Genomic DNA, 13,022 nt, shown 5'->3' on the forward strand with positions numbered 1-13,022 from the left:
GGCCGCGGCGACTCCTCCCGGCGGGCCCTGCTGAGTCGGACGGGACCTCGAGCTCGGCTGCCCGGCTCCCTCCGCCCCGTCCGGGCGGCCGCTCGCACGTCTTCTCAGGGAGCAGGGCCCGTGTCCGGCGGCGGCTCCTCTGAGAGAAACGTCCACTCCCGCCACCCGAGGTCGAGAGACACCCCTGTCCTTCCGCCGGGTCTGGCGGGAGCAGGTGGGAGCCTGCAGGGGTGCCAGGCACGGGCCACATTCACCCTTGTCTCCCTGTGCTTCGTCTGCTGTGGGGAGAGACCCCGGCAGCCTGGCTCCGAGCCCTGACCCCCGGCACAGGGGCCCTTTCCACGCCCCCGCTCTCCGGGGACTGGGCGCCAGGCCTGCCGTTCCTTTGCACGCAGCCGTCGGCCCAGATCACGGGCTGACCGCGCCTCCCTTGCCCCCCCACCCCGGCCCGTCCCGGAGCCCGGGATGCGCCTTCCTGCATGGAACCCACTGCCTCCGCGCGGCCCCCTCCCCAGCCGGCACCGGGGCTCGAGCACAGGCCCTCGGAACATTACCCTGGCGACAGGCCCCTTGGTCGGGCCGGGAGCTGTTGCCTCTCGAAGCTGCTCCTTCCTGCGGGGGGGCCGGGGACGCGCCGAGGTGAGCCCTGGCACCCCGGCCGCGTGTACATACTTGCTCAGGGCTACGGCTGTGGTGAGGACGGGTCCCGGGGGCCGGACCCCTTTGGGCAGGCCACTGGCCTCGCGGCACGCATGGTCCCAGGCCCGAAGGACTTTGCGGACAGATGTTAGGGTGGGGGTGGGACCTCCTGGCGCCGCCCTGGGGACCTGCACACTGTCTCTGGGCAACTGACAAGGGTCCCCGGCGCCAAGGGAGGCCGCCCCTCTCGCACCTGACAGACTGTGGTTCTGGACAAACCACGCACACACTTTCTCTTGGGTAACCACATCCGGCATGTCCGTGTCCCGCCCGGCGCCCCCTCCCTCGGCCGGCAGCTTCCCGGGGGTGGGGGTTTCTCGCGGTGTTCCTGGGAGAACCACCTCCCACTTCAAAGCGCTTCCTGTTCCGTGGCCAGGAATTGTCTGGTTTGTGTTTTTTCAGTTTTTTCACTCTTTCAAGCCTAGAAACGAGTCTCCCTGTGGCGCCTCCCTGGGCACTGCGCCGGGACAGTGGCCTGAGGACTCTCCGTTTTGTCCCCTCCCGGCAGTGAGCATCTGGTTCTTTCCCAGAGTGCTGGTGTGGACGGAGTGGCGCTGGGCGGGGGCCGTCGCCGTCGCTCCTTTCCGGCCAGTCCCTGGCCCGCTTGGTTTCTGTCCTGGACAGGGGAGTCCCCTGTCCATCTCGGGGCCAATAGCCAAAGACAGGGTTCCTGTGCTCGGTCCTCTGCTGTCCCCTCCGGAGCACCGGGGCGAGAAGGAGAAGAGCAAAGGGCTTTGCAGGGCCTCGCCCCCCAGCGCCTGGCACCTCCCTGCCTCCGCGACAGACCAATCATGGACGGCAGCGGGCGTGCCCATCGGTGTGGCTGGGGAGAGGAGTCTGTTCACAGCCGTGGGGCCCGGCCGCCTCGGCCTCGGCCCATCTGGCTTCAGTGGGGGAGGGCACTCGGCAGAGACCCTCACGGCGGCCGCGGTGGAGCAGGCTGGACACAGGGCCAGAGGCGGCCCTGGGCGGCTGCTTCCTGGCCGGCGATGGCAGCGGTCCAGGGTTCCGGGGGCCCGGGGCCCCGACACAAAGACCGAGGGCCCCGCGTTCCTTCGACATCTGTTCATTAAGTGCAATAACTTTTTCTAGAAAATGGCACAGATGACTTCCAGGTGGACGTAGCTGTCTGGGCGCGGGCTGCAGAACACCACTTGGTTTTATTTTTCTAGGTGCATGTGATGCTCGAGTGTGCGGGGGGCCGCGGCCTCCCTGGGCGAGGGCGAGGCGGAGCGCAGCCCGTTGGCCTTAGTGCGTGTGCGTGTGCGAGTGTGTCCCGGCGGTGGGCCCGAGCGGCGCGGAGGGGAGCTGGGAGTGCGTCCTTTTCAGAATAAAGCCGATATTTTGAGACGAGAACCGCGGGCTTGTCTTTCTTGCCCCCGCCCTGGTCTCCGCCTGTGGGCCAGGTACCCCGAGGGCTGCCAGGTCCTCTGTGCCTCCGTGTCCTCGTCCCTTAAGTCATTTCTCCCTCACAGGACAGATGAAGCCCAAAGCAGTCGGAACCAATGAAAAGTGGCGACTGGCAGTGGTGAGCGGACTCCCGGGGCGGGCGTCTGCCCAGACCTCCGAGGCTGGGCATCCCTCGGCCTCCGAGCTGCCCCGCACCCTGAGGGTCGGCGCCCCGCCGCAGGACACGGCCCTCCCTGGCCTGCAGCCCGCGCTGTGTTCCTGACGTCAGCAGCTCACCTGGGAGCGCTGCCAGGCAGAGATAGGGGTGAGCTGAAAGACACTGGGAAACGGGGCCCCCGGCACCCCAGCTCCAGCAGGCACCCGTCACTGCACCCCACAGCCAGGGGGGTCACCCCTGGGACAGAGCCCGGACTCAAGTCTCCTGGACAAGGGCCGGCACTGACCCTGCACCTCTGAGGCTGGCGGCGGTCAGCAGGGGAGCCGGGACGGACGGTTTCAGCAGCGCCCCAGGGGGGAAGGCCGACACTTGTCCCACAGCACCCGGGAGCGAGGACCTTCACGCCAGCCTCCCGCGACTTCCTGCCTCAAGCCCTCTGGTCTCCTCAGGGCCTGGGATGTCCCGTCCCTCCTTTCCTGCCTCCCACATGTCCTCCCCTGTGGCATCAGAGGATTCCTTGGGCCACACCTAGTGGTGCTCAGGATTTGACTGTTCAGGGGTCACTCCTGCCCGGCTCGCAGACCCCCGTCACCCAGCGCCAGGCCAATAACGCAGTGAGGAGCCCCTCACATGCGGCTTCCTCGTGGCGGTGCCGGCAGGGCCTGGGGCCGACTAGGGCCTTTTCTGCAGTCCCAGAGGCACATGCAGTTGCCGAGGTGTGGTGGTCCCAGGCCAGAAGCCGGGGAAGGCTGGGCAGACGTGGGAACTGGGGTCCCAGCACAGAAGTGCCCCGTGAGAGGGCCTCCCTGGCAACCATGGCCAGGCCTTGTTCAGGACCCCTGCCAAGCCCTGAGCCTCACGCTTGGGGCTCCCCCAGCAAGATCTCAGGGCGATGTGAACTGCACCCAGCAGCTTCTGAGAGACGGGCGCAGGCAACTGCGGGACGGGGCAGGGGATCGGACGCAGAAGCACCTGACTCTGCCTGCCCGGGCTGGGGACATCCTGACTCCGGCCCTTCTGCCTTTACTCCCTCACGCTTCTTGCTCCCCGCTTTCCTCCCGTGGAACTGCAAGCGCTGGTAAGCGGGGGGCCCGACCCCTCACATCATATCCTGGCTCCCGCGACTGGTCCCTGCGTCTCACAGCCCTGACGTGGGCAGCGCCACCCTCGGGCAAGGCTGGGGAACGGGCTCAGAGAGGGACGGGCCTCTCGGGCCCAAGAGGGCTAGGTGGGCCCCAGGAGCACCCAAAGCTCAGGTCCCCTCGGGTCAGGTAACCCAGCTGGGCTCTTTCTCTCGGAGTCACAGCCTGGCTATGGTCACTTCTAAGGTCCTTGTCATCAAAATCTCTGATGCAGGGCTGAGAGATGGCGGGCGGGGAGGGCACTTGCCGAAAGGAGAGATGGGGGGGACCCTGGCACTTGGGGCCATGAGCGGGACCGGAGGGGGCTTTGGAGGCAGCTTGGGCTCTGGGAGACGCTTCTGTTTCATATCTGCCAGGCTCCCCGCCCATGTTCCTCCAAGAGGATGGGCCACCTGCGAGGGTCCCATCTCCCGCCCACAAACCCACAGGACAGTCTCCCAGCCCCAAACTGCCAATGCCAGAGCTCCTAGCCCCTCAGGCCGCCCGGTCCAACGCCACGGAAGTGAGCTCCACAGCTGACTCTTCCACTGAAGCCCTCCTCAAGGTCACCCCTCAAGGTCATCAGTGCCCCCACCCGCTCTGGGCCTTCCCCCGCCCCGCCGCTTGGTTCCCTCACCCCTGCCCCTGCTCACAACTTCCTGTGACTCTGCCCCGGGCTGGCCTCGCTGGTTCATCCCACCTCAAGGGTGCCAGTACCGGGTATGTGGGAGCCCCAGGCCTGATCCCTGGGGTTGCATGATCCCCCAGCCACGTTGGGAGTGACTGACCCCGAGCTCTGTGTCGCTCAGAAGAAAAATAAAAGATGGTTGGGGCTAGAGAGATAGGACAGCAAGTAAGGCACTTGCCACGCACACAGCTGACCTGGGTTCGATCCCCAGCACCTCATCTGGCTCCCTGAAGCTTCCCGGAGTGATTCCTGAGCACAGAACTAGGGTCAGCCCTGAACACCATCGAGTGTGGTCCCAAAACGAACCAACAAAAAAGTATGCTTGTCAGGACATTTCAACACAGCAGGTAGCGCACCTGCCTGGCGCGTGGCCGGCCCGGAGTTGTGTCCTGGCACTGCCATTGGAATTCTGGATTTATGCCGGTGGAGTTTGGTTCACACTGGATGGTACTCCCAATGTGGTGCTCAGGGCTGAGTCCTAGTGGGGCCCGGGCAACCATGCAAAGCATGTGTTTGGCCTGCGGCACCTCCTCTGTGCCCCTTTTTTGATTAGTAACTCCCTTTATTACGTAATTTCGGTTCTAGGGACAAGCTGGTCAGCTCAGACCTGGGGTGTGAGCTCTCCATCCCTAGCGTTTCCATTTTCTTTTCTTTGTTGTGCGTTTTTCCCCTTGGTCATCCCCACATGGGCCTCGGAGCTTCTCCCAGCTCAGTGCTTGGGATGGAACCTGGCGTTTCCACATGCAAATCCTGGACCCCCTGAGCTTTATCTCAGCTCCCATGTATGTGTTTTTTTTTCCATGTCACAATAGTTATTTTATTTCAAACATTTTCAATAAACGCTAAAAATGAAAAATTAAGTTTATTTTAGACTCCATAAAAGAAATGATTTGGGCCGGAGTGATAGTCCAGTGGGGAAGGTGTTTGTCTTGCATGTGGTTGACCCGGGTTCGATCCCCAGCATCCCATATGGTCCCCTGAGCACTGCCAGGAGCAATTCCTGAGTGCACAGCCAGGAGTAACACCTGAGTATGACCCAAAAAGCCAATAATAATAATAATAATTTGGGTATACAATAAAATTTTGTCAGCATTTAAACATTTCAATATTTTTTAAAAGTTCTAAACAAATCTTCTCAATATGCCTTTATTATGGTGCCATGGGCTGGAGCAATAGCACATAGGTAGAGTGTTTGCCTTGCACGCAGCTAGCCTGGACAAGCCGGGTTCGGTTCCTCCGCCCCTCTTGGAGAGCCCGGCAAGCTACTCAGAGTATCTCGCCCGCACAGCAAAGCCTGGCAAGCTACCTGTGATGTATTCGATATGCCAAACACAGTAACAAGTCACACAATGTTATTGGGCCCGCTCGAGCAAATCGATGAACAACGGGAGGATAGTGACAGTGATGGTGCCATTATATTTTTATTATCTTTTTATTTTTCTGAATTGCCATAAGGTAGAGCATGATGAAGCCTTTTATGATTGGGTTTCAGTCATCTGATGCTGTTTCTGGGTTTTTTGTTTTGTTTTTGGGTCACACCCGGTGATGCTCAGGGGTTCCTCCTGGCTCTGCACTCAAGAATCACTCCTGGCGGTGCTCGGGGGACCCTATGGGATGCTGGGAATCGAACCTGGGTCGGCCGCGCGCAAGGCAAACGCCCTACCCGCTGTGCTATTGCTCCAGCCCCTGTTTCTGTTGTTTTATTATTTGTCATTTTTGTGTGCTCGATCCTGGTTCTGCACTCAAGGATCTCGCCTAGCGGTGCTGGGGGCCCGCATGGGGCGCTGGGGGTCCAACCTGGGCCAGCATGCGCCATGCCGCTGTATCTCACCGTGGCCGCTGATTGTTGTTTTCTCGCTACAGCCTTTGCTTACTCGCCAGGCTCCTCCTGCAAGGAGCATGCGTGCCACATGCCCTCTCCTGCAGCTGCCTGTAAACCATACTTGGTTTCTCTCTGTGCCCCTCACACGCAGAACCAGGCCCCTGAGCACAGCTGCAAAGGTCTGGATGGGGCCCTGCCAACCATTCCCTCCTCCTCCTCCACTCCCCCAGACACACTCAGTCTGAGGCCACTGCAGCTGCTGTCCCCAGGTTGGTTTGCCTGGGGCTGGCCCATAGTAGCTGCTCACTAAATAGAAGAGCCCAGACTCTGGCAGATCAGGGCTGGCGAGGCAGTAATGCCATGTCACCAGCAGGTGGCACTGCAGACACGTCGCTGGGCTCAGGCCTAGAGGCCAGGCCACAGATCTATCAGCAAAGGAAGCTTCTGGGGCCTCCTGTACCAGGCTGCGCTTGGAGCACCAGGCACCAGGGCCGCTGCGTGCCCATGGGAGCCAGGAAGGGATGGAGGGTGGCTTCACCCCTTGGCCATACCACCAGGCTCTTTCTGCGGAAGAACGAGTCGGGGTCCGTGGTCAGAGCGAAGAGCCAGAGCGAGGGTTTGGGGGGGCCTCAGCTTGGACTCCGTCCCTGGGGCTGAGTTCCTCCCCCTGCGCTCCTCCGACCTCTCACTCACAAGCTGGAGATTTCTCGGCTGTCTTCAGGGAATAAAAACTTGAGCAAGGAGAGAGGGCCCGAGCGATAGCATGGCAGGGAGGCCATTTACCTTGCATGTGACCAGCCTGGCATCCCAGGTGGTCCCCCAAGCCCCCCGGGAGTGGCTCCTGAATGCAGAGCCAGGAGGAGTCCCTGAGCATCGCCAGGTGTGACCCCAAAACCAAATCTCCCTCCCCCTGCGAAAAAGTACTGGGGGTTGGAGCGATAGCACAGCAGGGAGGGCGTTTGCCTTGCACATGACTGGTCGGGTTCAAGTCCCAGCATCCCATATGGTCCCCCCAGCACTGCCAGGAAGTAATTCCTGAGTGCATGAGCCAGGAGTAACCCCTGTGCATTGCCGGGTGTGACCCAAAAAAGGAAAAAAACCAAGTACTCCATCAAGGGTACAAGTCATTCTCCCTCCTTTCAGCCCAGTCAAGTGAGCTGGAACTTCTGGGGGCTGAGGGGAGCACTTACCAGCCACCCATCTCCCCCTGTAGAGTCAGCCTGGCACCATCCCTTGTCAAGAGACGGGGAGTGGGGGCCGGCCGGGGAGCTAAGCACAGCGGGGAAGGCGCTTGCCTGGCACTCGGCGGGGGTTGACCCAGGTAGGGTCCCCCTAGCCGCGCCAAGATGAGTAAGCCCTGGGCACCACAGGGGCGGGACAGGGAAGGTAGAGAAGGGGCAGCTGTCCACACGGGATGGGGCTCAAGTGTAGGACATGGACGGACGGACAGACAGACGTCCCGCCGCTGTGCAGACACGCTCAGCGATCAGCTGCCCTGCCCGAGAGCTGCCACCAGCCGGCCGCTTCTCAGTCCTGACTTCCTTCAAATCAGCTTCCGGGGTGACTCCCAGGCCCAGCGGGGGGGTTCCTGGTGTCTGTGGGGCCCAGCTGAGGCACCTGGAGGGCTGTGTCACCCCCTGCTGGGGCGGAGGCTGGCCTGCGTGCGTGTGTGGGAACCTTTCGGAACAGAGCCGGGACTCGGGCGGGATGGCGGGCAGGGCACGGGGCGGGACTGGGGGGGCCTGCCTGTGCGTTTAAAAATAAATCCTGTCCGGGCGCTGCCTGGAGTCAGACAGGGCTCCTGGGGCCTGGTGACATCACCAGGCACAGGATGTCCTTGGCAGGGGCTGAGGTGGCAGAGGGACATGGTGGGGGGGTGGGGGCGTGCGGAGTGGTCCTCTGGCACCTGGGCACTGTGAGTGTTGGGGAGAGCAGAGCAGCGGCCGAGGGGCGCCTCCCCCTCCCCCCACGCTGGGGCACATTCCATTTGCAGCTGAGAAAACAGAGGGTCCCACTGGGCCTCCAGGGAGCTGAGTCTTGGCAGACTCTCGGGTGGGGTTCTGGGGGCCGAGTGGGCACAGTGGGGGTGGGGCAGAGGGGAGAGAAGACCGAGGGGGGCGGGCACTGGACTTGCTCTCTCTGCGCAGGTGGGGTGTTGCCTGCCCCGCCGCCAGCACCAGACAGCGCCCCCCGCTAGGGCCCTAGTGCTGGCCCAGCTCACAGATGAGGAAACTGAAGCCCAGGAGGGTCACGGTAGCCAGTGAGTCCAGGCCTTATGCAGCAGGGGCCCGGCGCTCTCCGCTGACTGTTCCCAGGGCAGCGGCTTCAGGTCTGACTAAGGTGCGTGGGGAGGGGGGTGCCCATTACCCGAGCCCCCCACTGAGATGGGGGGAACAGATGGAGCCAAGCCTCCGCCCCTGCTTGTTGGGGTGTCCCTTCTGGCTCTGTGCTCTCCCCTCCCCCCCAGGACTCAGGACAGAGTCTGGGCCCCTAGTCTGGCTGAGCCCGCGCCCCCCGACACTGTTGAGCCTTCCCAGGGCGGCCGCCCAGCACAGCCGCTATTTCGGGCCTCGGCAGTTGAACAGGCTGTTCCCGGGGCGCCCCTCCCCCCGGGGGCTGGTCACCACAGGCTTCTGCCCTTCCCTGGGGTGGGGTGGTGGCCCCCCGCGCGTCCCGACCAGACCCCGGCTTTCTAGGGCGGGAATTCTGGGCTCCCTCTCTGCAGTGAGCAGCAGGATAAAGGAAGAATCGGGGTGCGGGGGGGTCTCCGTCCATGCCCCACCCCCGAACTTGCCCATGAGGACAAGGCCCACCCTGCAGGGCTGCTGAAGGGGGAAACCGCACCCCGGGATGCCGTGCCCCGACTCAGCCATGCCTTCTGCGCCCCCTGCTTGCCCCAGGTTCACCTCAACCTGTGGCTCCCCCCTGCTGCTTCACAAACCTTTGAAGCCCGGGGTGTGGGGGGGGGTTCGAATGCCAGGTCCCAGGCTGGGGGAACCCTGGAACCAGCATGGCCAGTGGCCTCCGAGGACTCTGGGGGCTGCCTCCAGCCTTCCTGCCTCCATTCCAGGGGCGAACAGCCAGGCCAGCGAGGGGCTGCCCGGTTGTCGGGGCCCCCAGCATCCCACCGGGACCGCACAGGTGTGGGGTGTGCGCAGGCAGTGGGTGAGGGGGCGGCGGGATGCCCCGGAGAGGGGAGGGTGGTACCCTGGCCAGGTGCTCCCAGGTCCCCACGACCTTGGGGGGCACCAGAAGGAGGAGGAGAGGGGAGGCGGGGAGGGGAGCTGGGGGGGGCCGTGTGACAAGGGACTCTGGGGTGGGATCCTGCATATTGTGGGGAACCCCCCAGGGGGCAGCCCTGGGCAGGAGGCCCCCCCCAACCTGTTCCTCCCCCACCAGCCCAGCTGGGGGCTGGCGCTGCTCTGCCTCCAGGTCCTCACATGCAGGATTGGGGGTGCTAGGGGGACTGTGTCCCCAAGAACGGAGCTGCCCCCCCCGCCAGTGCCCACTCCCCCTCCTACAGGCCCCTGCTCACACCCATGTTCCTTCCGGAAAGGAGGGGGCAGGGCACCCCCCCTCAGCCTCCCTCTGACACTGTGCAGACCACCTCTTCCTCTCCTTTGCCTGGGGCGCTCCGGAGCCCCCCAACTGGGGGAACCATCACCCCCTCCCCCACATTGGGCCCAGGCCCCCTGCGATCTTAAATGTGTGTGTGTGTGTGTGTGTGTGTGTGTGTCTGTGTCTGTGTGTGTCTGTGTTGTGGGGGGGATCACATCTGACAGTGCTTGGAGACCACTTCTGGTTTTGTTCTGGGGGGGAGGGCCTCTCTGCAGTTCTCGGGAGGGAATGCGCCATATGCCCAGCCTGTAAATTCATGGCTTTAGCCCGTTCTCCCCTCCCCCCCAGCAGTGCTCAGAGGCTCAGTACTCTCAGGGGGTCTCGCAGTACCTGGGATTGAACCTGGGTTCTAGCATACAAAACGTGTGCCCCAGTCCTGGCGCTGACTCCCTGGCCCTGCTCTGCAATTCTGGGTGTCTTCTTGTTGTTGTTCGTTTTGTTTTGCTTGGGGGCCACCCTCAGTGGTGCTCAGGGCTTACTCTTGGCTCTGAGCTCAGGGGTTACGTGTGATGGAGCTCAGGGGATTGAAGCCATTGAAGCCACGATATAGCCTCCCTATATCGTGCCCTATCTCTCCAGCCCCTGACCTGGAATCGTGAAGTCAGGCAGCAAACCGTGGCCACGTGGGGTTGGCCCCGCTTCCTCTCCCCTCTGGGGCAGCCAGCGCGCCTTTGCCCTGCTGAGTTTCTGTGTGGGTATCTGCCTAGAAAATGGTGCTTGAGGGGCTGGAGCAATAGCACAGCGGGTAGGGTTTGCGGTGCACACGGACGACTTGGGTTCGATCTCCGGCATCCCATATGGTCCCCTGAGCACCGCCAGGAGTGATCCCTGAGTGCAAAGCCAGGAATAACCCCTGAGCATCGCAGGGTGTGACCCAAAAAGCAAGAAAAAAAAAATGCTTATTTTTTTTTTTTGGTTTGTTTTTGGGCCTGACTGGGAACAATAAAGGTGATCAGAGTCTGCCCCAAGAACCTCCATCCCTCTCGGAGAGCCCGGCTAGCTACCGAGAGTATCCTGCCCACACGGCAGAGCCTAGGAAACTCCCCATGGCGTACTCGATATGCCAAAAACAGTAACAATGATGGTCCTCATTCCCCTGACCCTGAAAGAGCCCCCAGTATGCCACTGGGCTACATTAGCATGTGACAGAGATGAATGGAGACGTTACTGGTGCCCATTCGAGCAAATAGATGAAGGACAGACAGGGTGATAGTGATAGTTTTGGGGCCACACCCCCTGTGCTCAGGGCTTCCTCCTGACTCTGCTCTCAGGGATCACTCCTGGCATGCTTGGGGAACAGATGGGGTGCCGGGGATCCAGCCCGGGTCAGCTGGGACACCAAGTGCCCTCCGTGCTGTCCCTGGAACACGGGCCTCGCGCGGAAAGGGAGCACCAGGCCCTGCTCCCAGCGGAGGCTAGCTCCCAGGGTGCTTCTCTTCCCTCCCCCTCCCGGCCCAGTGCTCTGCCTGCCGGGACGGTGGGCGGTGCCCCGCCGGGCCACTCAGCACCCTGCCGACCTGGCCTTTGCCCAAGAGCACGTGGCCTGGACCTATGCTGTGGCCTGGAAGCAGGCCCGGGGCCTCGGGAGCCCTGCCCAGTGGGACACCTGTGCTGTTCCCAGACCCCCGCACCGAGGACCCCACAGCCCCACCTGAACGCCCCACGAAAGCAGACTGAAGAGAGGGGAAGCTGCAGAATACCATGGAAACCTCAGTTTCTATATCTGCAAAACAGGGCGACACCCCAGCCCCCGAGAGGGTGAGACGCCAGGTCACTTCCAGGGTGGGGATGCCTCGGGGGGGGGGGGGGGGCCGTGACCGCTGAGCAGCTGAGGTGGGAACTGCTGTCCGTCCACGGGAGAGCACTGAGAGGAGGAGCAGGCGCTCGAGGCAGGAGGGATTTCCTGGGACTCAGCACTCACAGGGGGAGCGGGCTGTCGTCCTGCTCAGGTGACGTCCTGCTCACCTCGCAAGTGAAGGCCAAGTCCAGAGTCTGCACCCTGGGCCGCGAGACCGAGTGCGACCTGTTTCTCAGCCCCGGTTCCGTGAGCGAGGGAGTGAATGCAGGAGTGAGGGAGTGAGGGAGTGAGTGACTGGGTCAGCGCAGGCATTCCTGCCCCCGGGCCACCCCCAGCCTGGTGGGGTTTGTTCCTCCTGCTGCAGCTCTGAGCTGAGGCGCGGGTCACTCGGCCTCTCTTGCTCTTTCCTGCTCTCTTCCTCTGAGGAGTCACAAGGCTTTGTCCAGGCGTTAGTCCCAGCCCAGTGCTTGCGGGGGCAGCGCCGGACCCCACGTGCCACACTCTTGTCCACTTCCTTCCCTGTGGCGGAAGGGGATGTGGCCTGTGGGCTGCAGAGAGGCCGGGGAGGTCAGGCTCCGCCCAGGACCCCTGAAACCCAGACCCCCCGCTCCTGTGTCCTGCCCTGCCCCGAGTCCACCCCACGCTGTCCAGGCACCAAAGACCGAAAAAATCAAAACTCAGGGCTGGAGCGATAGCACAGCGGGGAGGGCGTTTGCCTTGCACGCGGCCAACCCGGGTTCGATCCTCAGCATCACATATGATCCCCTGAGCACTGCCAGGAGTCATTCCTGAGTGCAGAGTCAGGAGTAACCCCTGTGCATCGCTGGGTGTACCCAAAAAGAAAACAAAAGAAAAAAAATCAAAACTCAGTTTTCAGGCCGCTGAGTTTCTGGAAGGGGGTGATCTCCTGGCCGACACAGAGGCAGCACCTGGCTTTCCTGGGGGACCGCGGGTCCCCCAGGTGCTCTCCTGGCCCAGGTGGCAGGCCAGGTGAGAGGCAGGAGGCTGGGCCGAGACGGGGCCCCTCTGCCCGCTGGGCGGGTCGCCCATGCCGGTGGCCAGCCACTGTTCCCTGTCCGCCAGCCAAGCCGTGGCGCGGTCCAGGACATTGTGTCCAGAGAGAGGGCCAAGAGGGCCCCCCGTGGTGGCCGCTGACCTGGCCCGCCCCTCTGGGCCCTGAGCCAGGCCAGCCTGTCCCAGGCCTGTCCCGAGCGAGCAGGAGGTCGGAGCCCCCCCCCGGAACGCAGGCCTAGTGCCTCCCTGGAGAGCCCGACTCAGGGGGTGCCCCCTGCCCCAGCCCCCCGTCCTGGGACGCTCCCCGTGACTGGGCACGTCCAGCCATGCTCCAAGTGGCCTGTTTCCCTGCTCTGGGCCTGGTGTCCTGCCTGACCCTAGTGCCCGCGAACCCCAGGAGTGTGGGGTCCACCAGGGGCTGGGCATGGTCTCCCCAGTGCCCAGCGAGGAAACGCGGGCTGCAGAGAGAGAGGTGGGGGGGGGGTGCCCTAGGCAGCGAGGGGTGTGCCAGAGACAGAGGAGGGGCCTCAGGAGAGGGGACCCGCCCCTTTCGAGCCCTGGGCAGGCGCCCTGGGTCCCGAGCCTGCGGTGCCCCTTCCAGCTGCCCTTGCCACCCCTCTAGTGCCTGAGGCAGTGACACGGGGAGGGGAGGGGGGCACTGTCCATCTGCCGGCACACTTGGTGCCTTCCTGGTC

The sequence above is a fragment of the Sorex fumeus genome, unplaced genomic scaffold, assembly GCF_029834395.1.
Source record: "Sorex fumeus unplaced genomic scaffold, SorFum_2.1 ptg000125l, whole genome shotgun sequence".
Taxonomy (NCBI): Eukaryota; Metazoa; Chordata; class Mammalia; order Eulipotyphla; family Soricidae; genus Sorex; species Sorex fumeus.